This window comes from Struthio camelus, chromosome 2, assembly GCF_040807025.1.
Source record: "Struthio camelus isolate bStrCam1 chromosome 2, bStrCam1.hap1, whole genome shotgun sequence".
Lineage (NCBI taxonomy): Eukaryota > Metazoa > Chordata > Aves > Struthioniformes > Struthionidae > Struthio > Struthio camelus.
In genome coordinates, this window is record NC_090943.1 from 92396293 (window position 1) to 92422345 (window position 26053).

Below are 26053 nucleotides of genomic sequence, written 5' to 3' on the forward strand. Positions count from 1 at the left end.
TAAGAGATGTAGATTCAAACATCTAAATACAGTAGAGAGGATTTTTAAAATTTAATTTGCGCAGGCCGAAGGTGAATTTGACCCTCTGAACTTCGTAGGCTATCCATTGTTCATGGTCTTGTCTGATGGCAGTGGGAATCTTCAAACGAACTTTACAAGGCTCTGAATTGTATTCATAATTCTCAAAAACAAAACAAAAAACACATAATAGCTGCATTTTCTGGTTCCTCTCATCTGCAAGCGCTCCAAGTACCATGCCAACTTATTTAAATAAAAACAAAACAATGGGCCGTCTTCCAAAGGGATAATGAGGAACTGGAATGTCTTTGAAGATCAAGACCCTAGGCTGTAGGTGCGATTTACATAAACCTAATTAGGTAACCTGAATGCTGTTTCTCTTCCTGTTTGTCCAATCTAGGAACCTTTGTGTCCAAAGAGGTAATAAGACCTGTAATTAAGATACGTAGCAGGCCACTCCTTTTCTGAATGTGTGCTCGGGTGAGGAGAGAATTTTAGAGGCAGCATTAGAATAGAACAAAACTTGGGATTCGGATACCTTCAGCTGATGAGTGTAATACCGACTCCTTTCCTTTGAAAAAAGCTGCATGCTTGTTTAAACAACAACTATGCCTAGTTCAACCTATTCTTTGCTTTAAAGTAAGTGGTATAGAAAACCTGAAAATTCTTAGTGGCAAAGATTTTTACTTCTATATAAGCCATAGATGGTCTTTATCTAGAGTGTGTGTGCGTGTATACGTATATATCAAGCAGCATATCAGTTTTAAAGCTACCTTGAAACTAGCAAGTTTGTAAGGTGGGTAGTAAGTTCCCAGATGAGAACTATATACAGTGACATTTCATCATTCAGTCAAATGCTTACTCTTTATTCGTGTCTAATCCTCTCTAACCTATCTAAAGCAAGCAAAACGGTAAGTAGTAGTGCTGGGTTTGCGATAAGAGTCCTGTAAACAGCTGAGAAGTTAACTATATATGCAGCCTAGTTCTTCATAAGATGATCAGTGAGATTGGTTATCCCAGTTGCTTTATGGTACACATTGACTTAAATTATAGGTGATGGAGGAACGTAATTTTTCCCTCTACTGTGTATTACGTCATGGGACAGGCACACTTCTAGGGGACAACAGTCTCCAGGAGCAGTCATTTTATTTAAGAAATTTAATTATATCTGAGATCACCTGATACTATATGTTGCTACTCACTTAATTCATCTATGTATATTGGCTTTCATACTGTAAAGTGTGCCTGTTGTAATAAAGTTAATGACAAAAGTTGTTATGAATGAAGTATGAAACTCTACTGAAAGGAGGTTTGCACATATCATACAATCAGGATGATATAAAAACTTTTTTTTTTTTTTAATCTTACACCAATATTACGTGGATATAAACACTCTTAAAGGTAGAGTAGTTTGCAAATTGCATATGGGGTGTTTCTCAAAGTAAAGTCAGTCCCATATGTATGGGAAAGGCAATTTACCATTTCAGATATACCAACATGAGTCTGTTGAAAGCTACATAATGTGTAATTATAAGATTTTTTTCCCCCCCCCTCCTCTCTTTTCCTTATTTCAGTGTAGTTGAATGAATTTTTAACGTACTGTCTTGGTAGAAGCACAACAGAAGCTATGAGGTGGCACATAGCATGGTTTTGTGGATTAAAATTTTAAGATTGAAAGCAAACGCTTGGGCCAATATCCTTTCAGAGCAAGTAGTTAACTACTTTGTCTTGGGTGTCCTAACTAATAAAACAAAGGACTGACGGAAATGGGAATCTGAGCTCTTTGAAGTGTCCGTTCAAGAGGCTGTGGAAGCGTCTTTTTTTTTTTTGCTGTGTATTTTTGGTAACATAAAACTCTTGCCCCTTGTTTGCACCAACCAAAAGAGAATCTATAGTCTGTATGTTCCATGTGAATTAACTGAAGATTAGTGTGATACATTTCAGACTACTAAATGCTGAAATTTTTCCATTTCATAACTTGCAAAACAATGGAATTATTTTTAAGTTCTTCATTCCACTTAAGATTAGATTATAGCACTGAGAACTACTTACTTTGTCTCTTTAATCTTCTCAATCAAATGATGACTTTACATTCTGTTCTTCACACAAAAAAAGTGCATTGTTTTGTTTTGCTTCAGAGATTTCAGCTTGGGCATGTCTCTGGGGAAAAAAAACCCACCTTTCAGAATGTTTGTTTTCGGAATCCATGAGATAACAGATACTAGTTTATATTTCCACTTCTAGCTTTTTCCTCCACATTCCTCTGGAATGAAAATATGTTGATCAGTATTGATAGTTATGATACAAAGATTGAGAGGCTTTGTAGCCTGCAGTGGAGTAAGTGATGCTCCTTCCATCTGTGCCAAAATAAATGTCACTCTGGAGGAAATGCCCTACTGTGACTTAGGGTGCATGCTGTATATATTTAATTCGCAACACTGGGCGGGGTGTGATCCTTTCTGTAATGCTCTGTTGGAGTGTGAGCAGTTTCAGCAGCTCTCCGTGCTTCAAATAGAATGCGTATTTCCAGTTCCTGGCAAATAACCAGTGTTACTTTCAATATGGGAATGGGGGAATGCAAAGGTGTTTACCTAGTCTCAAGACAGCGCTGTTCATAAATATCAGTAGATCACAAAAGTGTAGATCAAAGGTACATTCTTTTTGCCTAGAATATGCAACCAGACTTTGTCCCCTAGAAAGCTTTTGGGTGTTCTTGGCCATGGCTCCCAACTTGACCACTTTGTACAGCAAGTTCTGTTTTAGTTCTCTTCTGGAACATTTTTCAGGGCTTTGGCAGTGGCCACTTATCAGTATGGCTCCGTGTGAGTTTTTTTTGTTTGTTTTCAATATCTATAGGGAGATGTATGAAATAGTACTACTGAATTACTTGTGGAGAAGAGCAGTCATTCTAGCATAGCTAACATGGGGCTGCAATAAATAGGCAAAATTCTGCCTGGAAGGTGACAGCATATAGAAGAAGTTGCTGTGTCTGTGAACAGTGTAGGATCAGGCTATGATGTGAAATCCTGAGATAAGAAGAACAGAGCATTAAAGGGGTTAAAGTAGATTGCACCTTGTATTACAGAAACAAGCATGTAGGGGGGAAACCCTTGTCAGATGCTTCTTTCCTTACCCAGCAAAGTATCACTTTCAAATGTAGGATATTAGGAGGCAAAGGTGGTTGTTACTTGTTTAATGCTCTCAAAGTGCTTGCCTGCAAGAAGACTTTGTAAACTGATTGTTGAAGGGAGAAACTGAAGGCTATCTTACATAGTAAGAATAATCACAGAATGGTTGAGTTTGGAGGGACCTCTGGAGATCATCTAGTCCAACCCCCCCCGCTCAAGCAGGGTCTCCTAGAGCACGTTGCACAGGAGGATTGTGTCCAGACAGCTTTTGCATCTCTCCGAGGATGGAGACTCCACAACCTCTCTGGGCAACCTGTTCCAGTGCTCAGTCATCCTCACAGTTTGTTTTTTTTTTTTTTTTAAAAAAAAAAAAAAAGGTTGAGAAGGAGCTTCCTGTGTTTCAGTTTGTGCCTACTGCCTCTCATCCTGTCACTGGGTACCACTGAGAAGAGTCTGGCCCCATCCTCTTGACACCCTCCCTTCAGATATTTGGAACACCTTGATGAGATTTGCCGCCCCCCTCCCCCCCCCCCAAGTCTTCTGTTTTCCAGGCTGAGCAGTCCAGGCCAGTGGACTTGTGGATGTCAGGTTTGCCTAAATGGTCCCTAACCCATTCCTTCTTGACCAAGCAAGAATGGAGAGTCTTCCTTTCTCCCTGGTCTCCAGGGTCTGGAATTCCTGAGGGCCAGCCTTAGAAGTAAAGAATGAAGAAAAGACAGTATTCAGTATCTCTACCTTCTCTGTATCCTTCATCACCAGGGTCCCTGCCCCATTCAGTAGCAGGCCCGTGTTTAATGACTGAAAGTAGAAGAATTCATGCTGTTAAATGGCTTTGAACCTTAAACTGGATGTACTGATCTTTAACATTAGACTGACTTTCTAGCAGTGGTATTAAATGCCACAGTTCAGTAAGGCTTATGTTTTTTTAGGAATGTGTTGTCAAACGTGGAGGACTTTCGGCACTTGGCAGTTCTTTTACTTGCTGTTACCCACTAAGCATGATCAACTGGTCAAGTTAGAAACTATGCTTAACAGGCTTTTTTCCTTCTGAACTGTGAAGGAAAGTGTTGCTGAGAAATGGTACAGAGCAGGTCTAGTCTCCTCTTGTTGCCTGGAAAAGGATGATTCCTAGTAAGCAAGTTATGTGAACTCAGCATGCAGACTGCTGTCTGGGGAGGGTGGTATCTATGTACTTGTCAGTAATAAATGAAAGAATGTCTTTTTTTGTTTGTTTGTTTTTAATTGGGGTGCACTGTCCTTGTGCCCATATATTGTCTGTATTCTGTGCCATCTGTAAGCACACCGCACTTAAACTGATGAACCGCCTTTCCAGACTTGGAACTGTTATTTCGAGTTTCTTAAGATGCTATGCATATTGGCAAGCCTAAATCAGGGTAGATGTTATATGAGGCTCTACTCAACAGGTGTTTGGCCCTAGTGTCTTGGTACCTTTTTTTTTTTTCTGGCACAGGCTTTTTTTGAATTTTCAGGGTTTTATTTTTTGCTGAACCCTTCATTGCTCCTATTTGCAATGAACACGTAGGGTGTATGCTCATTGGAAAATCCTTTGAGCTTTTCTCTGCAGGCATTACTGTACTGCTTCACAGTAACAGGTGTAGGTGTTCAAAGAAGGTCAGAAACTAATGTCTAACTTCTTTACCTAATGTGGAAGCTGTCTATACCAAAACAAACCTCCTGGCATAAAGTTAGTACTTGCTAGCCTCTTTGTAGCAAAATGTCTGAATATAGTTGTGTCTTCCTCCTCAGTAGCAGGGAAATAGCTTGGTATCTTTATTTGCCTAATGAAAGGTCAGGCAAACCCTGACCAATCATTTTTACATGAATGTACTGTTAGCTCTGGAGTTACTGTTGTCCTTCTGGTACTTCTGCTCAGAAGAATATATCCCAATGGGACGGTCTGCAGACAAAGGATGGCAAACTGCTTGGTGCATGGCATTGCCTGGCTCTCTTTGAGCGCATATGTTTGTTTGCTTTGCTTCTTGTTAGCATTAGTGAAAAGCATGGTAGTAGCTATTTCTAGATCTCATTTAGCATAGCAGAATGGCCAGCAATCTCAGTGTCAATCTTCAAGTAACATGGTTTGAATTGATGGAGGACCAGCCCCTTTCTGGTAAGGTACAAGGGAGCAGATGCTGTTATCAGGAGGTCTCTTCAGTAGAGATGGCGCCTATAACTAAACTATTCCTGAAGCATAAGCAAGGCTTGCTGGACTCTCAAGAACAAGTAGGACTGTGCTGCAGCTTACTCTCATCCTTTCGACTGTCTACTGTTCTCATCCTTTCGACTGTCTACTGTTCTCATCCTTTCGACTGTCTACTGTTCTCATCCTTTCGACTGTCTACTGTTCTCATCCTGTCCACTTTCTTGTGTGTGTATGGAGCTATTGGGAGATTTGGTGAGAAGCAGTGTCATTAGTAAAAGGAAGCTGCCTTGGTTTTGTTTTCTAACAACCTTTAAGGCAAACTGCTGAGTTTGTTCCTTCCGTGTTGTTTGTTAAAAGGAGGAAAGATGGCACATAGTTAAAAAAAAGAAGCAGAGGTTTTAACATCTCACTGTTTAGCTTCAGTTCTTGTTAATACATGCACTTTAATTTTTACTGAAGGCACTTGAAATAAAATGAGATCTTTGAATACTGTAAAGTTACAGTGCTCAGTTATATGTAAAAGTGCTCCAAGTACATGTAAATATCTGGTCAGAGGTTGAAAGTACAGTGGTAAATAAAATTGTAGTTTCCCTGGGAAAGTCACGAGTTTCCCAGTGAATTACGATCAAAGGCAGGGTGGGGGAGGGGTGTGGGGGGGTGGATGGTTTATGTTGTGGGGTGGTTTTTTTTTTTTTCTTGTGGTGAAGAAGCAGGCCTTGTCTGCAAAGTAGCTAGTAAAGACTTTTGTCTCTTCAGGTAAAGCAGGACTCCTAAGAGCCTAGCTAGCTCTTCTAGACACCAGCAGAAGCATGGTGGTGACATCAGCCGGAGGAAAAGGGAGAAGGTCAGGCAAAGTCACTGGGGCTGCTTGTCCCACAGGCACTTGGGAAAGGGTTTCTTTCGTATGCTGTCTAATAGATTCAGCCTTTTATTTTATAATATAATTAAATAACCAAGCCTTTGTGAGGCTCCTGAATTCCTTTAATTTAGCGGCTGCACAGAAGCTGAATTCAGAGCATTCATGGGTCTGTACTATCTCCCTGACTACTTGCCAGGTCTATTCATGCTGTTCTGAGTGCAGGAAGTTCTCACATTCATTCAGGACTGGGGGTGTGTATGGGGGTGGCAGGGGGAGGGTGGAAGGCCCCTTCCCCTCCCCCCCCCCCAAAAGGGAAATGGTTGTAAGGAAAATTCTTCAGTGATTCCCTGGGACCAATTTACCAACTGTTAATCTGTGAGTAAATAATGGGAACAGTTTATACACTTGGCAGCTCGTGAGAAAGAACACAGAATCATGAGAAGTTCACAGTCCGCAGCCCCAAGATAGCTGAACACTTTGTGTTAGGATTTGTCTGAACAGGGATAGACAAGTAACTTTTTTTGTTAGCCCATGTAATCTAATGCATTCTGAAGTATAAGTGTAAGAAAAACTTTACTCTGGCATGTGCTGGCTGGCTGCTTATGCTTAACTTGCTCGAGTTAGGTAATTGTTTCTCTACTGGAGTTTTAATGCTCTAGCTGGTACGTTCATGTTCTTTTACAGGCTGCTACTTATGCTTTCTTGAGGAGGGGCTGGGGAAGTGTATTTACTGCCTGGTGAGAAGGAAGCAGGTGATAGCAGCTTTCCCTTTGGATAAGGGAAGGGCAGAGGGGAGAAAAAGATGAAAGAAAACTGAGAAAGCAATGAATAAATCAAAGCTAGTAGACAGGAAGTGCAACATGCTCTGCAAACTTGCACATTCATTTCACTTCCCAGGAACTGTCCCACATCTCTAATCTGTGGCATCTAATCTTTATAACTAGATACCACAGTGATTGACCTAATTGACATTTCTGAAGTACCTAAAGGAAAGTGACTTCTGAATGTGAACTTTCTGCTGATGAAAGCATCGCATCTTGGGAAATACACAGCTAGGTAAATACAGCAGATAATCTGCAAGTTGCATTTTCACCAAATGAAACAAATTGGGATGGTACAGCCTCTCCCACAAGTTAGGTGTTCGCATCTAAACGTCAATGTTCAGGTTCTCTGTTGCAAAGCTAAAAGAGGAGGGGCAGTGTTGGGCAGAAGAGTGAGTATACACTGTTCTGAAACTTTTGAGTGGGAAAGCTCACGGCTGAAAACCTTTTCACGTAGCCAAGGCATGCTACATTGGATGTGTTCCGTCTGGGAACTGGATTGGAGGAGCGGAACCCAAGGGTCTCCTCTCCAGCCCTTTGGATGCCCTGAAGTACACCTTTTCATAGGGGATGTGAAACTTTTAAGTCAGTGTACCCTTACAAATAACACCTTAAGTGCAGATTACCTTAAAGCAATGTGATCACTTTTGTAAAATACTTCCATTACTGGGATCTGAGCATGCCATAGGACTTAATGATTCTCCTGTTAAGGGACTTAATTTGCTACTGTGGTGTTGACCTGCAGCTTCCTGTTCTAAAGCTGCAGTGAGTCTCTGCTGAGCTTTGTTCCTTTCCTTTGTAATTCCTACAGGGCAAGGCATTCCCCTCAGACTCTTGATATAGTTTGGTTTTTCCACAATAAGTACTTCCTCTCTTTGCCTTTTTTCTCTTTCCATCCTCCAACTTGCAAGCTTTGGAAATCAATTTAAAATCCTCATCATGAGATAAAAATTGTCATGAATGGAAGTTTAATTTGCTGTAGTTTCTAGAATGAAAGGTCTGTTGAGAACATCTACTTATAGATTATGGCATGCATTACTACACATGTAACTGTGTGAAAGTAATGCCAAATGTCTGGATTATTCTTGTAGAAATAAGGAAACGAGTGTAAAATACTGTCACTGGACGGCCTGTTCACGTTCCTTATTTTTTTTTCTTTAATTTAGAACTGTGAGTCTTGCTTTCTCTTTTGCAGTAAGAATAACGGTGCTGAATATCTATGGCAGCTTTTTCCTTTTAAAACAGTTTGCCGTTTGGTAAGCTATAAAAGTGCTGTAGCAGCTTTGCTTTATATAGAGATAGGCACGCAGAAGGTTTTTAATCTCTTCAGAGTTTAGAAAGGCCATTAGTTAAACTTACTTTGAGAGCCCAATTTCATGACAAGGCTGAAAAGTATGTGGAGGTACATATTTGCTTCAAGGATCGTTTGGAATCGATTTTTTTTGTTGTTTTTTTTTGGAGGGGGGAAGGGGGGGGGTTAACAACGTGTGAAGGTCTTTAAGAAAAGAAAGATAAATAGCATCAGCTATTCCACACATTCTTGAGTGGAGGCAGGGGATATGTCAATTGAGGGAGAGTTTACAGGCTAAATAAAACTGCTGTTGCCAGGCAGCCCAAGAAATGAGTTGGCATCACTTGAAAATAGGAGTAAATTGTGGGTTGATTTCAGAGCAGAGTGGACAATGGAGAAGTGGAGAAAATGAAGAGAAATTGGAATGTTTTTAAACTAGCTTGTTTCTATTTCCGGAACAGAGTATTAAAAGAAGGGTAGCTATCTCTAAAAGCCTAACTGCACTGTGTAGTAAAAGGAGAGATGGGCTGCACTGGAAGTGTAATTCCCTTCCCTTTTTTTATTATTATTATAGCATGGCATGTTGAGTTAATGACTGCTATTAAAAAATGGGTGTTAGATCACTTGAAAAGATACTGTTCTCCTCTGGGCTATAAGAATTTTGGGAAGATAGATGCTTAAGAGTTACCTTTTCCTCCTGTAATACTAAATCTTTTTGTTTAGCTTTTAGTTTATATGAGTGAGTTGCACCAAGCATCTTGTTGGCAAATGTTCAAGGTACTACTGCTTACAAATATGAGTCCCTATGGGATTCTACTGTTCCCTCTGCCTTCTTAATTCAGGATTAGGCACCTATCACACAGGTAACTAGCTGTCAAAGACTTACTATGTGGATGAGATTTATACATAAAAAATGTTTTGGCTATTAAAGAAAGCCACTTCTTGCTTGTCTCCTCCCCCCATCATTAGTGTAGAATCTGCTCTGTTGTAACATATGCCTTTATAAAATTAAACTTGTCAGTATGTGTTTAGCAGAACGTTGTAAGATAGTAATTAATGCTCTAGCGATCATGTGAACGGAAAATATTTCTACAAACATGTCTATATATCTAGATACTTAAGAGGATAAAATTAGGTTTTGGAATTTCCCTCAGGTCCTGTTTAACTTAGCTAACTCTTAGCCATACTTGTGTTATGGCGATAACAGTTGCATCTGACATTGTTTTACTTCTAATGTTAAAGATGCAGTGTCCTCCACAAAAGCCTAATATGCAAACCATAGCAGTTGGTGCAGTGAAGATAGTCGGATGGAGGTTCTGTTGTTATGTTCTAGCATCTGGCAAGTTGCTTCCACTTCTTTGTTTTCCTTGCAAATTAAAAACTCTTGTGGTTGTTGCACAGCATCATTTCTTGAAAGTGCCTTAATATTTCTACTTCAAACCTTGAAAGTTGAAAAATACAGTATTAAAGATATGGAATTTCAGTTTGTCCAGTGATTTTAATGTGCACCTTGTCTTCAGTGTTTGTAGCTGTTTGTAACTAATGAGTATAGAAAACATTGATTTAGCTGCAACTCTTAGCTTCTCCTAGGATTATTGTTTGTGCAGGGTGAAGCTTTCTTACTGATACAACAGTACTGTTTCTTCTTTTGGTGTACTTATGTTTGTAGATGAAACTGTGTAGGCAGTTTTAGTGGATGCACCTTATTGTCTGCCATTATTTATTTTTATTTTTGTTTAATTATGTTTATTTTTTGTTCAAGTATCTTGAAGTTAGAAATCACTTGGGTTAGGTAGCAAAACTTGTAGCTGTCAGGTTTTCCCTCTTTACGCTGCTGAGAATTGTGAGTAACATTGCTTTAGCATATGTATTTCTTCCACAGTTTTGATCCTGAACTTGTAGGGGCCAACTGTGTGTGTGCTTCGTCTCTCTTGTTTTAATGTCTTTATTTCATTTCTTGCAGTTATGTGCTGATTTGGCCATCATAGAGCATCCTTTAAAAAAAAAAAAAAAAAGTAGTGCTGCCTTCTCGAACAGTTGAAAGTTAGCAAAAGTGAGGTGACAAGATGTTGTTCTTCAATGGCTGCATATGAATGAGATGAGGTAACATGATGGTTTGAGAGAACAGTTGCAGCCACAAGCAAGGTAGATTCCAGATGGCACTGGTAAAGCCAGACTGAGATGAAAGAATAGTCTCTCTAGGCTATACACTTTCTAAATTTTTGGTGTCTGTGAAATAAGCTTGGAAATCCTTTGTCCTGAGAGTGCTTGAGTGCAAAGTTCATTTTCTGCTGAAGCTTCTTACTCAGTGTACGTATAATGTGCCTTCCTGCATCTAGTACAAGGATTCCTGCATGCTACAAGAATGCTAACAGAAAGCTAACTTTCTGGCTGCACATAAAAGAAAATACGTAGTATTAGCATGTTAGTCCTCAGCCCTTTGCAGGCTATAATTGCACCGGTGGTCCTTTACTCGTGTTCAGTGCTGCCTCCTCTTACAGAACAGCTCAGGCTGCCTTGCGAGTTCTCCAGAGGCTTCTCCTGGGATTTTCTGTAGCATGTTCAGTAAAGTCTGAGCTTTCTTTTCTCCTTCTAGGATTTCTGTCCTGGAGGTGGGAAGAGGGACTGCTTGTGAGGTGGGAATTTCGGTTGGGGGGGGTGCCTTCCCCTTCTCCCCCCCAGTGTGGTATAACCCTGCCATCACAGGAAGTCTCAAGAGTAGTAGCTGCCTTTTGGTTTCTGTAATGCACAGGTGGGCCTGCAGCATGCTGTAGTGCTACAGGTAAAAGCATTAACCTGTCCTCTGAGGAAACCTTCAGACAAATTGACGGGGCACTATGCCACGCTGCCACACAGTCGTCTAAGGAGTTCTGTGTTCTTCCATTTGGACAGACTGTCTGTCCAGAGCTAGATTTGTATTTTAAACCACCAGAGGATTGAGGTGGCCCTGATGTTGGAACTTTGAATAGTTTTTGTTAGCAAATTGCTAGGCTAAAACTTACCTAAAACTTTAGTGGCTCCCAAATCTCTTGTTGTAATAAAATTCTTGGCCTCCTGTTAGCTTCTTATCCAGCATGTGATTAATTGCAGCAAATCACTAGAGCTCTTTTCTGAGTCCTCAATTTGCTCAAGAATCAAGTTATTGATTGAAGGATTCTTCTTTCTTCCCTTCTGTTCCCCCTGCATAAAAATTTAGATATGGGAACTTTAAGACTAAAAATGGAGAATTTTAAGATTATAAATCTCAAACGGGGAGGGAGGGATTGAAAAACAGATTACCTCGGGACTGTAGTAGAATGGAAAGAAAATAAGTCTTGTTTAAATATCTTTAAATTTTATTTTTACCTTTCATAACAAGCTAGGCAAAAAATATCAATTAAGTACATTAATTTTTTTATAAGCTTTAAACCTTAATTAGACCTCAGAGTGCTGCTTTCGAGATTGGAAGCAATTATCTAAGTTACCAAAATTAAGTATTTGTGACTGTTGCAGTTTTACCACAGTCTTCTGGGCTACTTGTACTTTTTACCGTGGAAGAAAAACTTACCTTTTAGGCAACTATAACATCATTGTAGCAGTATTGGGGGCAGACAAGGGGAGAATGAAGAGTACCCTGAAAGCAAATGTAGGACTTCTTGTGTTCGGTGGATGGGTCACTGCTCAGCCATCTTGATTGCTGCATTGTCGTTAAAAGGCTTGGAAATAGCAGTTCTTAATTGAACAGATTGTCCTTTTTCTTGAACACAGCTTGGTTTTTAGACAGTGAGGAGAGTTCTTGCTTTTTTTTTCCTGTTTGTTTGTTTTATTTTTGAAGAGATATTGTGTACTCTGCTGAACTGCAGCCCTTGGTGACTCTAGGGAGCCTGTCGCTGTTTGCACAGCTTCAGGGAAATCTGACTCTTGTGAGCCCGAGGGCTGCTCTGTGCTGAATGAGAAATGAAATCTATTTCCTATCAGGGGATTGCTGTACTGAAGACAGTGCCCTGTTAGATTACTTCTAGAAAACTTCTTGAAGCAGCAGCTTTCCTAAGGCCTGGTTTTAGGTGAGGCTTTTTGCTCAACTCTTCTGGATGTCTGCTAAAGGAAAATGGACACCGTCTTGTGCTGGGCAGAGCTAAGTAAAACCTACGTGATCTGTGACTTGAAGGATCTTGTGATTCTTATTCCTTTACATAAATGCACAGGAGTGGGATAAGTCTTCTGAAAGAAAGATCTTTCTTTGGTTGTTACGAGTGGGTGTATGTTGGTTTGGTTTTTACTGTGGTGGCATATGTAACAGCTCCCAGCTCTGTTAGCCTGTGAATGACATGCAGTCATTCAGCTGACATGCAGTTCCCCCCCCCCCCCCCCCCCCACCTCGTGGTCTGATGAGATATTTTTTCCAAGAGTCGCCAGTCTCCATTATAGATGATACCAGAATTTTCTATCAATCTTTTTTTCTTTAATCTTTATCTTCAGTTGCAGTAACACAGCCGTGCTTTGGAGCCACTGAGAAATGCTGCCTGTTGTTGAGCTTGGTGCAGCTGCTGTTATGTGTTTGCTTGGGTCTAACACCAACGGCTGGCCCTGGCAACGCGTTGGGCTTCCTTCCACAGACTTTTCAGTAGAGGATAGTGCTCAAATCTTGGAGGCTTGGGGTTAATACATGCTAATCTCTGTAAGACCAAGTCTCAAAAGCACTTCAGGTGTTCAAATATGAAGCAGGCAATGATTGCTGTCATCTCCTCTGTGTTACCTGTATTGGTGAGCTTCTTTTGGATAGCTGAATGGGGATTAATGGTGTCTACTTGTGCCCTCTTGTGCATACTCCTTTTTTTATTAAAAGGGTTACGTATAACGTGCATTGTGCTGGGACTGCAAAATCGGTGACTGAAGTGATGTGACATCTTGTTTTTGAAATATCTTAAATAAGTGAAGAGTTTGCTGCCTCTGTCTCTAGCAGCTGTTGGGTTCTAACAGGCTTCTAACTTAGGCCCTCTTAAAAATAAATGTGTAAATATTTACATGATACCTTTTTTCAGTGAGTGTCCTCCTACGTCTCCTGCTGCACACCATCTGAACCACATATTACAGGCTATAGTTAGTAATGTATTGAAGCTGTGGGGATATTCTGTATTAAGTAGGATGTGATTTAGCCCTAATAGAGCAGAGATTTTTTTCAGCTTGAGGCTTCTTCACTTTTGCTAATTTTATTGCCTAGATGCCAAAAAAAGACAAGGGTTGCATGCAATTCTGTAACTCCTGTAGGATTGCAGAGGGGTAGAACTAGGATATGAAGCTCATCATGTCCTTACTTCTTGATGTTTAAGACCCTTCTGTCAACCAGGCTTTTTATATAGGAATGAAAGTTTTCATAAAGGCTATGCATATAAGTTTTGCTTTCTAAAACAAAGGGAACTGGATCAGTATGTCTTGGGTAAAAGGAAGTTGTCGTCTACTTTTAAGAAATGCTCATCAAGGAGGAATTTGATCTTCTCTTTCCTTCCCCTTCCAGGTGTTGTCACCTTACACAGAAATTTTGCTAGGTGGGTGATTAGTATTTTGAAATATGATTAACTCTGCAGAAGGCTTTCTTGCTACAGAAATTATGGAATAATGTTTTACAGTTAAAGAAGACATCTTCAAACTTCTTAACTGTAAATTAAAAATGAACTAGTGGTATGAAGGTATTTAAAGAAGCCTACGCTCCTATACACACAAATTGAAGGTTAAGCCAGGGTTAACTTTTTTTAAAGACTTAGGTTCTGAAAATAAACAAAACAATTCATCCTACTCTTCTCCAAAGTAGCACTTGTTGGTGCAGATTAGAGAATTGCTTTAGGGTATTTTGCACAGTAGTGGTAGTATCGTGTTGACATATCTATTGATATGTCATATCTATTGACATTGTTAGGATCCAGAGGTCCACAGAAAAGACTCAAAAGTAGGAGAAATTGTTATGATATTGAGAGGCTGATTAAAAGAAGGTATTTTCCTTTCCTACCGGTATCTGATTTTTTCAGATGGTTTCTCCACTGTGCAGTCGGCTATTGTCTTTGGAGTTAGGTTATATGCTTTACATTTTCTTTTTTTCTGGGAGACCTTTTAGGGGAAAGATACTTCTGTCCTACCTCGCTGAAAAAGAAAGCGGAGCACTAGACAGGAAAGTCTTTTCCAGGAAGCAGTGTTGTCTCTGTTAAATCTTTTGGAGTTCGGTGTTTCCGTTAGGATATGCTGTAATTTCTGTATAAATGTGCATGCTGTAGCATGCAGCTGCTAGGCTGTGAATCACCAAGAAAGATCATTAGATTTGTCTTGTATGGCTTTGTAACCTCCAACTGATAAAGTTTTACCAGTAGTACAATTTGGGTAATATTTATGGTATAGGGATGTTCTGGAGTGATTAAAACAGTCTTGTTCTGCTTGTTGTTGTCTTGCTTGCCGAAGCTTATCTTAAATTCGGCATGCTCCTGTAAGCTGACTGGTTACAAAGTGGTGTTACTGTAGAAAATAATTTTGTAACCCCTTTTGCAGCAGCTTTTTTGACATGCAAATGAAGTTCTTGCACAGAGAGTTGACTTCTGGAATGGAAAGTGTTGGCTCTTTGAAAATTACTTTAAAATACAGATTAAGATAGGTGGTTATTATACTAATCAGATGTGCTTGCTCAAATGTAAGGTGGATACATCATGAGTGATTTAAAGTTTTTCTTCTTTCTGTAACTACCTTGGGGTACTTATGCCAGCACTATTGCATATATTCTGTGCTCTGAGTTCACCAGAGGCATGGTGAGATGGAGAACAAGCTACTCAGATAACACGGCAACCATGTAATTTGGGCAGCAGGGAGGGTTACAGATTCAGACACTGTTTTGAAACAATCTCTTTTTGTGGTTTGTTTAAAAGACCTTTGCAGACCTTCATTGCCCTGCCCTCCTCCAAACTATAGCTGAAGTGACTTGTTCTTATGCCAAGGTTCTTTAGATATCAGGAAGGAAAAAGGCTTAAACATAAATGACACCCTTTTAAAAAAAAAAAAAAAAGTAGATATGTGTGAGGGTGTTGCATTGCCCGTTTATCCTCATTCAACTCTTGTGAGCTCAGTTGTTAACGACTGCAAGCAAACACTCTCCTAGGATAGTATCAGGTAAGGTCTTTTATGATAAGACAAAGGAATCAGCTGTTGTACTGAACCCTCCAGGACTGCTGCATATAGTGCTAGTTCGAGGCCCTCTTCCTTGAATGTGGGTAACAATGACAGAAAAGGGACACTTGAAGTAATCGGGAAATTAACTAATAAAGTTAGTTAGAAGGTGGTGGGTTTTTTTTTTGTTGTTGTTTGTTTTTTTTTTTAACTTTTGAGGCTAGCAAAATGGAGATTGGGAAGGATTTGATCTAAACCTAACGGGCTGGATTGTATGCAAACCAAAACTCGGATGCTGTCACCCCATCTAAGAGAACATTATTTCAGCCATTTCTGAATTGTGATTAAATGAAATGTAAGCAAATGTGATTTGACTCTAGGCAAGTACTCCTTAGGAGTATGCCTGTCTTGGAGTTTCTCAGCCACTTTTTGTAATGAGATTTTCAGATTTAGCCTGTCTTGGAGACAAATGGGCTGTGCAGTAGAAAGGCAGGCATACATCTATTTGAGCCTGTTATGCTCTCTAGGAGATGCTAACCTCCTCTCTCAGCCCTCTGCTACTTCCTAGAATTTGTGATCTTTCCCATTTAAGAACGTAGATTTCATGTTTTCTTTTTCTACTGGAGAACAATTGAAGCTGACATTACTCTGTCGTTAAGTCTAAATTTTACCCCATTAAGTGCAGCCTGCTTATTGGGTGGGGATTTGCAAACTGTTTCTGGAGGAAAATTTCCCTCAGAGGAGGACACAGTTCTTTCTGTCCACTAGTGGAGAACATACTCTTTTTTGAGGAAGGGAGTGGAATGGAGGATTATTTGCCTTCTATTTTTTAAGGAGAGTAGACTTCAGTGGTTATCAGGGAAAATGAAGGTTCATACATGTTAGAAGGGACCTCAGGAGGTCTCTAGCACAACCTCCTACTCAAAGCAGGGTTACCCACAAGGTCAGAGCAGGTTGCTTAGGGCTTTATTCAGTCAGGTCTTGACAACTTGTAAGGATGGAGACCACACTGCCTCTCTGGGCAACCTGTTCTACTGCTTGACTGTCCTCAGGGTGAGAGAGCTTTTCCTTATGTTCATTCTGAACCTCTCATGTTTCGACTTGTGCCCATTGCCTGTTGTCCTGCTAGCAGGCACTGCAGTGAAGAGCCTGGCTCCATCTTCTTGACAGCCTCCTTGTAGGTATGGGAAGGAAGGCTGCTGTTAAGTTCCCTCCAGAAGCTCTCTTCTCCATGCTGGACAAGCCCAATTCCCTCAGCCTTTCCTCACAAGGCGAGTGTCCTTCTGTCTGTCTTAGTGGCCCTCCACTGAAATCATTACAGTTTAGCAATGTCTTTCCTGTACTGGAAGGCCTAAAACTGGATGCAGTATTCAAGGTGCAGTCTAACCAGCCCTTGTTACAGGGGGATGATCCTTTTCCTTCATCTACTGGCTATGTTAATGCAGCCTGTGATGTTTTTGGCTGTCTCTGCTGCCAGTGTATACCACTGGCTCATGTTCAACTTGTGCCTGCCAAGGCCTCCAGGTCCTTTTCGGTAGAGCTGTTCTTCAGTCAGTCTGTCCCCAGACTGTATCATTGCACAGGATTCTTCTTTCCCAAGTGCAGGACTTTGCACTTGTCCTGGTTGAATTTCCTAAGATTCCTGTCAGCTCCTTCCTCTAACCTGTCTAGGTCCCTTTGGAAGGCGGCCCTACCCTGCCCCCCTGCTCTCACTTTGCCCCCCCCCCCCCAATTGGTGTTATCTGCAAACATGGTAATGGGGTCATATTTCAGGGGCTATCTTATCGATGTGTATAAATATCTGAAGGGAGGGCGTAAAGAAGACTATGCCAGACTCTTTTCAGTGGTGCCCAGAGACAGGATGAGCAGCAGTGGGCACAAACTGAGATACAGGAAGTTCCATCTGAACACAGGGAAAAACTTCTTTACTCTGAGGGTGATAAGCACTGAAGCAGGTGGCCCAAAGAGGCTGTGGAGTCTCCATCCTTGGAGATATTCAAAACCCATCTGGACAGACTCCTGAGCAACCTCCTCTAGGTGACCCTGCTCAAGCAGGAGGTTTGGACTAGATGATCTCCAATAGTCCTTTCCAACTTCAGCCATTCAGTGACAAGAGTGCACTCCGTTACTTCCTTGAGGTCATTGATAAAGATATTAGACAGGACAGGTCCCAGGATAGACCCTCGCAGTACCCTACGTGTTACCAGACTCCAGGAAGGATACGGCTTGCTAGCCTCTCTTCTCTGAGCCTGAGCATCCAACCAGTTGTCCGCCCATCCAGACTGTAGCATCCTAACTTGGATACAAGGTGTTACGGGAGATGATGTCAAAAGCCTTGCTAAAGGAAAGGTTAAATGATATGCTCTGCTCTCCCCTCATCCACAAAAACTGTCATTTCATCATAGAAGGCATTCGGATTGGTCAGGTGTGACCTACCTTGATTTCCAAAGAGGACTAGTTCCATGATTTTCCCTGGGACTGAGGTGAGGCTGAGCGCTGTAGTTCCCCAGGTTGACCTTCTGGCCTTTTTTGAAGATGAATGTGACATTTGCCTTTCTCCCGTTGTGGGAGGTATCTCCTGTTCCCCATGACGCTTGAAAGATAGTAGCAGCCTTGCAAGACTATCAGCTGCTTTTCTCAATAGCCTTGTTAAATGCAGTCTGCTGGGTCTCATGGACTTTAATGGGTCAGGTTCTCTAAAATAATCTTGACCTCATCCTCATCCCCTGCTGGTAGTTCTTTCCCTTGAAGTTTTCTGTCAAACATAAGATGTCTGAGATACCTTCTCACTGAAAGCTGATGCAAAGGAGGCATTGGGTACCTCAGCCTTAAGCGCGTCTCCTCCCACTAAATTGCCTCTGAAATTCAGCCAGAGGCCCAGGTTTACCTTGTTCAGTCTTTTATGTAGCAGTATACCTCCTTTTACTGCCCTCAATGTCCCTTGCAAGTCTTGATTCCAGTTCAGCTTTGGCTTTCTTAATGCTGTCCCTGCATGCCTGGGCAGCGTTTCTAAATTCCTTCTTTGTAGCCTGTCACTGTTGCTACCTCATGTATACTGCATTGCACTGGAGCTCTGTCAGGACTTCCCTGCTTAAACAGCCACTTTTTTGATAAGTCTACTTGTTTTTCTGAGTATTGCAGTGGACCTGTCTTGTGTTCAGAGGGGGTCCTTGACACCAGATCAGCTTTCCTGAGCTCCTCTGCTTGGCAGAGTGGCCTCTCATTGGATCCCACCTACCAGTTTCTTGAATAGGTCCAAATCTGCTCTCCTGAAATCCAGGGTGTGTACTCTGCTAATTTCTCCCTTGCCCCCCTCAGGATCTTGAACTGCAGTGTTTCATGGTCACCACAGCCAAGGTTGCCACTGATTTCCATGTGCTCAAGCAGCTCTTTTTTGTTAGTGAATGGCAGGTTGAGCTGTGCCTCACCTATGGTTGGTCCATCTGGTAGCTGTATTAAGAAGTTATTCCCAGTTCCCTCCAGAAATCACCTTGGCTGCTTGCATCCTACTGTGTTCTGCTTCTGGTACATGTCAGGGAGGTTCAGGTCTTCTGTGAAAATGAGTGTCTGTGATCCAAAGACTTCAGGTTTGTTTAAAGAAAGTTTTGTCGTCTTTCTCACTCTGATCAGGTCGTCTGAAACGTACTTCCGCCGTAGCGTTACCCTTGCTAGGCTCTCCTCAGATTCTGGCTCTCACGTTCTCAACCAAACTGCCACCTGTCCCATAAAAGAGCTCTATAAATCTCGGCTGTTCTCTGTCATGTAGAGGGGTAGTCCCCTCCTTGTCTTCCCTGATGCGCTTATCTGTCTATTGCAGCGCTCCAGCTGTACAGGCTGTCCCATCATGTCTCTGTTATTCCGATAGTGCCATAGTTTCGTGAGCACATGTGGAGCTCTAGTTCGTCCAGCTTACTCCCCAGTTTATGTGCATGTTTTTGTGTACACTTGAGGCAGGTGGCTCTTTGCCCTATTTTATTATTGGAGGTCATCTTGTTTCCGTTCCTCTGCACTTCTTGCTTTTGACCCCTGTGTGCAGCTCTCTCACTTAATTGTGGGTTGTAATATCATTCCCCCATCTGTCCTCGTTCAGAGCTCTCCTCACCAGGTTGGTCAGCCTGTTGGCAAAGATGCACTTGCTCTGCTTTGTCAAGTGGAGCCCATCCCTCCTAACAGTCCCTCATCCTCAATGTGGAGTCTGTGGATGTAAAAGCAAAATGCCTATCGACAACCCCAGCTGTGCAGCCAGATGGTGGCTTGGAAAATCTGCCTGTTCCTTCCCAAGCCTTTCTCCTGCACTGGCAGAATCGAGGAGATACCACCTGGGCCCCCATGCTCTCGGCCCTTGCCCTCAGGCCTGTGTAGTGACTCCTGATGTGTGCAAGGTTTCCTCTGGCAGTGTTGTTGGTGCCCACCTAAATATGTAGCAGGGGGTGATACTCTGAAGGCTGGACAAGCCTCAGTAGTCTCTTTGCAACATCCGAGATCCAGGCTCCCAGCAAGCAGCAAACCTCCTCAGATCGCATCCTGTTTTGTAAAGAAAGTTGCTGTTTGCATGACCATGATTTAGGCTAGATTTATTAAATTGTGAGTTTCCGTGTCTATGTACTTTCAGTGACGTGTGAAAGCTTGAATGGATTAATACTTGTATTGCATAAATGTAACAACTTGTTTGTATGTCCTTCATATATTAAAAATAAATAATTTAGTAGAGCACGTGTGACTGGTTTAGTGGAAAATTGATCTAATACTTTCTGTGCTACTTCTGTAAGTGAATTCAATTCTTTACCTTTTTAAGTAGGGGCTTTGAAGATGGATTTTAAAATTAAAAGTAAACATGAATGTTAACTGTTATGTGTTAGTACTTCTCACAGCCAACTTAATGATAGGAATGTGTGTATTTGAAATTTCCATGAGGTGCCTGAATCTGGAAAGTCAAATTTTTGTAACTTGAGCTTTTTTGTCAGTGTTTCTGATGCCCCTTTTAGAAGAAACACCATTGAAAGCGTTTGAATGTCAAATGTGCTTGTAGAATATTTCTGCTTTAGCTTGTACATACTGTAGTAGGTTTACTACGTTCTTTTAATAGTTCACTTCTGCTCTGTTGTTGTTGTTGTTGTTGTTTTTGGTTTGGGTTTTTTGCCATACCTACCAGGAAGTAATTGGTGACTAATTCCATATTTCACTTACTCCTGTCTGTCCCCAGTCCCCCAGTGTGGTTTGATGGCTCTTGTGTAAGAGTGTTGTTGTTTTTTTTTTTTTTTTTAAACCCACTACTCTCACTTATTTTGAAGACTTTGATCAACCTTTTCATTTTCAGTGGTTGGGGGAGGAGGAAGGCAGCTTATAAAATCTCTTAACAGGTGAGAGTTGAGGGGGGGAAAAAAACTCCCTGCTATCCACTGCATCTGCATCAATAGCATGGTTTTGGTGCCTTGTACAATGTGTAGCCATTAAATCAAAGCACATTAGAACCACGCTAGGAAGGAGAGTCAAGTGACTTCCTTAAATAGATAGAAAGGGCATAGGCAGCTCCCTGCCACTGTAACAATGTTGTTTATAGGTGAATAAAAATGTAAGTATAAAATTAAGATGTTAATGTGATGTGTTTGGTTGTCTTACTAATTCTGTCTTGCATTGAAAGAGTTTGCGCGCCTGACCTTTTGAGGTATCCAGGAACACTTGATTCTTCTATTGCTGCAGAGGCAGCGTTTATGAGGAGTAAGTTTCACTGCGAAAGAGGACCTTAGGTTCCCCTGGAATGTAATTAGACCTACAACAGGGGTGCCTAGAGCCCTAGCCTTTCTGAAAACAGGACAAAGGTTCGTTTTCACAAATATTTCTGTAGGTGTTAATTCTTCATGTGGCTTTTGGCTTTTGTGTTATACCATGATTTGGCTACACTTGGTTTACCTAGCAAACTAGGTATTTGCTGTCTGCAGAGGGTAGTAGGTTTGGTGACACAGACAAATAACTTGTGCACAGATAGAGATTCACTTCCCTTGTGAACAAAGGTGAAGTTTTGGCTGTCTCAGGCTAGCACAGAAGAGAATGGGTTTAACTTGGGGAACAAAGTATTGCCAAGCCACATTCTTCAAATAGTGTGTGTGATGTCAAACTGATTTAACAAAGCTGAAAGCGCTTGTTAGACTTGCATTTTCACTTTCTTTTCTCTCTCCTATCTGTCCTGTGTTTTGTCGTGAGTTAAGCACTTTAAAGCATCAGGATGATGTTTACTTATCATCATGCAGAATACTTTTTTCTTTCAAGCAAGGCAAGGAGAAGGTGCTTTGTTCTTCTAGGAGCTTTTTTCCTTTTAACTTACATGTTCCAGATACTGATTGGTAGAGTGTAGCCTTGCAGATGTCATTTGTAAATGTAGAAAACGGTACACTGCAAGAAAGCAAGACTGTGGGAAAGCAAAAAAAAAAAAAAAGTCTTTGTATGGAGGTGGACCTTCCTTGTTCTCTTGAGTCAGATCTGCTTCGCTTTGTAAGCTAACTGTGCCTTTGTAGCTGTCTTTGAACAGGGGTTACTTAGGTGTTTGATCACTATTTGCATCAAACTTGTGTATGTTTCTTCCATTGGAAGTAAGCAGGCTCTTTTTGGCTCTTCACTTCAGTGTGACTCTGTAGTTCTGCAGTGTTGTGAACATGGAGCCTGAACTACGTGCAGCGTGGCTAGGGAAGCTGGGAAGACTTTTGGACTTGAGTTCTTTCCAGCAAGGGTTATCTCTTGCTTTAAAGTGTCTTTTTGTGGGAAAGATGCCTAGGGCTGTTTCAATCCTCTTGTCAGCTCTGAGTGATTTTTGTTTGTTTCTACCTGGGTGCTCTTATTGAAAGATAAAATAAGGCTGCTAAGGTACTTAAAGATTTTCAGCTACCAGGTATTTCACAGAATCACAGAATCGTTTAGGTTGGAAGGGACCTCTGGAGATCATCTAGTCCAACCTCCCTGCTCAAGCAGGGTCCTCTAGAGCATATTTCCGAGGATCACATCCAGGCGGGTTTTGAATATCTCCAGGGAAGGAGACTCCACCACCTCTCTGGGCAACCTGTAGTTTTTCACAGTAAAGTTTTCTCTAAGGAGACTTTGAATTAATTATTCCAAGATAGATAAATTGAAATACCTTCCACTGTCTTGTTTCTGCTGGATTTGTTTGGTATTTAAAATGTTATCCTTTGTTAGTATTCAAGCAGGTCAGGTATATCCCTGCAGCCATCCGTTCAGGTGTGGACTCAGAAATATCTCCAACCAAAAGGGGCTGTTAAATTTCTGGTAGTCTTATGAAAGATTATGTTAAGGGAGAGGGAACTTTAGTTGATAGATGAGTGATGCCTTTGTCCAGTTGAAGGGAGGAGTTTATGGTGTAGAGGCTGTATGAAAAACTGTGGAGTTGTAAGGAAGTGAATGTTGTGATAAAAGCTTGTTGGAGCAAGGGGGAGAGTGGGCAGGATAACTTGGGTTTGTGAATGGAGCGGTAGACTTACTTTTCAACTGATTCCTTACATATGAGCTATGTATGTAGATAGAAACTGTCTAAATATAATGCAGAAAGAATGGGAGGCAGATTTGGATGGGCACTTTTGAGACTCTTTTTCAAGCATGGAAAGCAAGAGGAAAATCAGTTGTATCTATGGAGCTGAGGGAAGGCAGGATGCTGGATGAGGCAGACTTAGATATGAGCTATATTAAAAAGCCTTAAGTACTGACCAGTGGTGGAGCTTTTAACCTGGTATGTGCATGCAAGTACTATCTAATATTCAAAGGAAAACTCTTAACCTAGATTATGAAAGCTGCATGCTGGAGAGAAAAATCACCAGAATTTCCAGATTGCCACTGTTGTTATTAATGATTTAGAAATGGACTCTCTTGTGAATTAAAAGTTAAAGTTCATTATCGTTTCTGCATGGAAAATGTATCTTCCTTTCGAAGTTAGTCCGTATGTGTTTGAATGTGTAATCCTTCCTTCAAGCTGTTTTAAGCAAAACTTTGCATGTTAGTGGATTCATTTCTTGATATTTTTAGAATATGGTATTCTGCCTATAAAAGAAATTAACTATTTCAGAGTTGAAGAGCAAGTATGCCAAAGAAAGTTGAATCAACTTTGTGGAACATTGGCAAACCTTGCAGAGGCATTCTGGTTTCATTCTGCTGCTTTTGCAAAAATAATTAGAACTGCAGGGTTCGTTCTGCAGCATACAACTGTTGTAGGTCCTCTCTGTTCTGCAGCTGCTTTATTGAACTAAAAGTTGAGAGATATCCTCTGAGTCATTCCTATATTGAAGATCCCCATGGCTTCATCCATAACTGCAGCATCTCCTGTGGAGCTCTTGTTCTCCATTTTTACTACTTCAAAATAGACACAGGAGAGATGGTTTTTGATGACAGAAGCTTGAACTTGAGAATCTAGATGAGTCATTTTGCATTCTCAGAGAAAGCACTTTAGGTGACCCTGTTGGGATGCTTTGTAATACAGAGGATTAGTAAAGACTTGGCATTCATTTTGATGACTTTCAATTCTGTGAATAGTGTCCTTGTTAGAAATGGAGGGTACATCAGTATGGACTAGATAGATTAAAGTATAAGCATCTGTTTCCTTCGAAGAAGTTACCCTTGATTTGTGTTCACAAATGTTCTATCCATTCTTTAAAACAGCTTACCATCTCTAAAAAGAGGATATTGAATCTTTATCAGGACCTCTCTAGGATTTCTCTTACCTTAGATAGCATGAGTAGGGCACTCAACTTCATGGCTGTGATAATAGTATCTTAGATAAACTAGTACTATTTTTGTCAGCTTCTGAAATTGGATATTAAATCACTACAATGCTAGTGAATACTGGGTTTACATTTTGATAGTTAAACAGTAAAGATGTCTAATCCAAATAAAGGTGAATTTAGTCTTAACCTTTTAAAAAACACTTGAAAATGCATGGCTTGAAGAGCGCTTGTGTGCCTGAAAAGGTCTGCTTTTTCTAGCTAAACATTCAACCTTAAAAATTGTCTACCTGCATATGTTGTGTTACATCACACACAATTAACTCCACAGCTGTGGGACTGTGTCAGGAAATGCACTGGGATTCCTGCTGACTCGTGTGACTAAACAGAAATCAAACTTAATTATGATCTGAGACTATGTACAGAAAACTGTCTTTAATTTAGCTTTTTTAAAAGATTTCGAAATAAGTCAGAGTAAGAGGCAACCTGTGTAGCCCATCTGAAGAGGTCCGGATGCATGACACGTGATAAAAAGCACCTAAAGTCCTGATGCAGTGATTTAGTCCCATTTGTAGCTATATTTCAAAGTAATGAGACAATATTACTGTACATACAGAAGACTTAACCTCTAAATTACTGTAAATTTTCATTGAATTTATATGAACATTACTTGTCTTTAAACATAAAACCTTTCCTTTGACTGGGATTCTAATATAACGTCTGAAAAGATGTGTAATTCATCCTATAACATAGCCTAATGATTGTTTATATTGCTTGACTTCTTGTAATATCTTAGCAAAAGTGTCGAGTTTATCTGATACTACCTTTAGCTTAAACTATTCCATCAGAAACTTGCTATGAACTTAAACTGGGGAGCCCTGGCCACCTGACCCTAATGGGTTAACACTTGAATATGCTTCATTGGTTAGTAAGCTCAGGAAATTCCAGGACCACAAGAGATTGAATCAAAGTCTGCTTCTTTATTTAAAACAAAAAAAAGTATTTTGAAAGCATCGTTGCACAAATTTTAAGCTCTTGTGAGGATACTTAAGCTTGTCTGTTTAGTGGTGAACATAATTGATTCACCTTCTCATTGCACAGAACATAACTCAATTATGGTAAGAACAGTGTCTCCAGAGATATGAGCCTAAGTGGATATATGAGATCCTGGCCTCCATCCAGCAAATCATGCCATGACTTCTTTTACTTCTGATGCTTAAAATCTTATATTAGAGTACTTCTGCATAAATTAAAGCAAATGGGGAGGAAGGGGAACTGAGTGGTATCTACTCAGTTTAGCAGTCCTGAGAAGGCATTGCTGCTAGTTCAAAGTATAACATGGAAAATTGTGGGTCTTAATCTGTACCTTTTCAGGATGCTTGCTTATCTCTGCTAGGTATGCAGACAGTCAAGGTATTTTTATCTTATTTTCTTTTTTTTTTTTTTTTTTTTTAAATTAATACGTGACCTCCACATTGGGGCCTTTCTGCTATTGGGCCTTGACTGCAAACCTTGCTCTGTGTATGTATTTTTTCCTTCAGTCTAAATACATTTAACATATGTTAAACAACTAAATGGCTTTCTTGCAAGAGTCCATTAATAAACTTAGTACTATCTCTCCTCTCAAAGCATGTCAGCTGCAGGTGTGTAGGGGGTGAGGTGTTTGGGGGGTTTTGTTTGGCTTAAGTTCTTTTTTCATGCTATTCCCTAATAGGAGTCAAGTTTTGAGATTCTTTACTCAGGAATACAACACCAAAGTTTGTTTCAGAATGAACTGTGAATCTTTCAAGCAGAACAATTACTGTCTTTCTCCGTGGTGTTTCTGTTTCTGTTGTGGCTCTTCATCCACTTAGTCTGCTAAGGTAGCAGAGTGATAGAAGCATGACCGGAAGCAAACCCAGATCCTAGCAGACCTTTTGTTTCTGTAAATAAA

The 26053-nt window shown here is 40.7% G+C and overlaps 1 protein-coding gene across 1 annotated transcript in view; it reads left to right on the forward strand.

Annotated features, from left to right (window-relative positions):
- PHLPP1 (PH domain and leucine rich repeat protein phosphatase 1) overlaps positions 1 to 26053 on the forward strand; it is a 150996-nt gene that overhangs the window by 10636 nt on the left and 114307 nt on the right. The window lies entirely within an intron of this gene.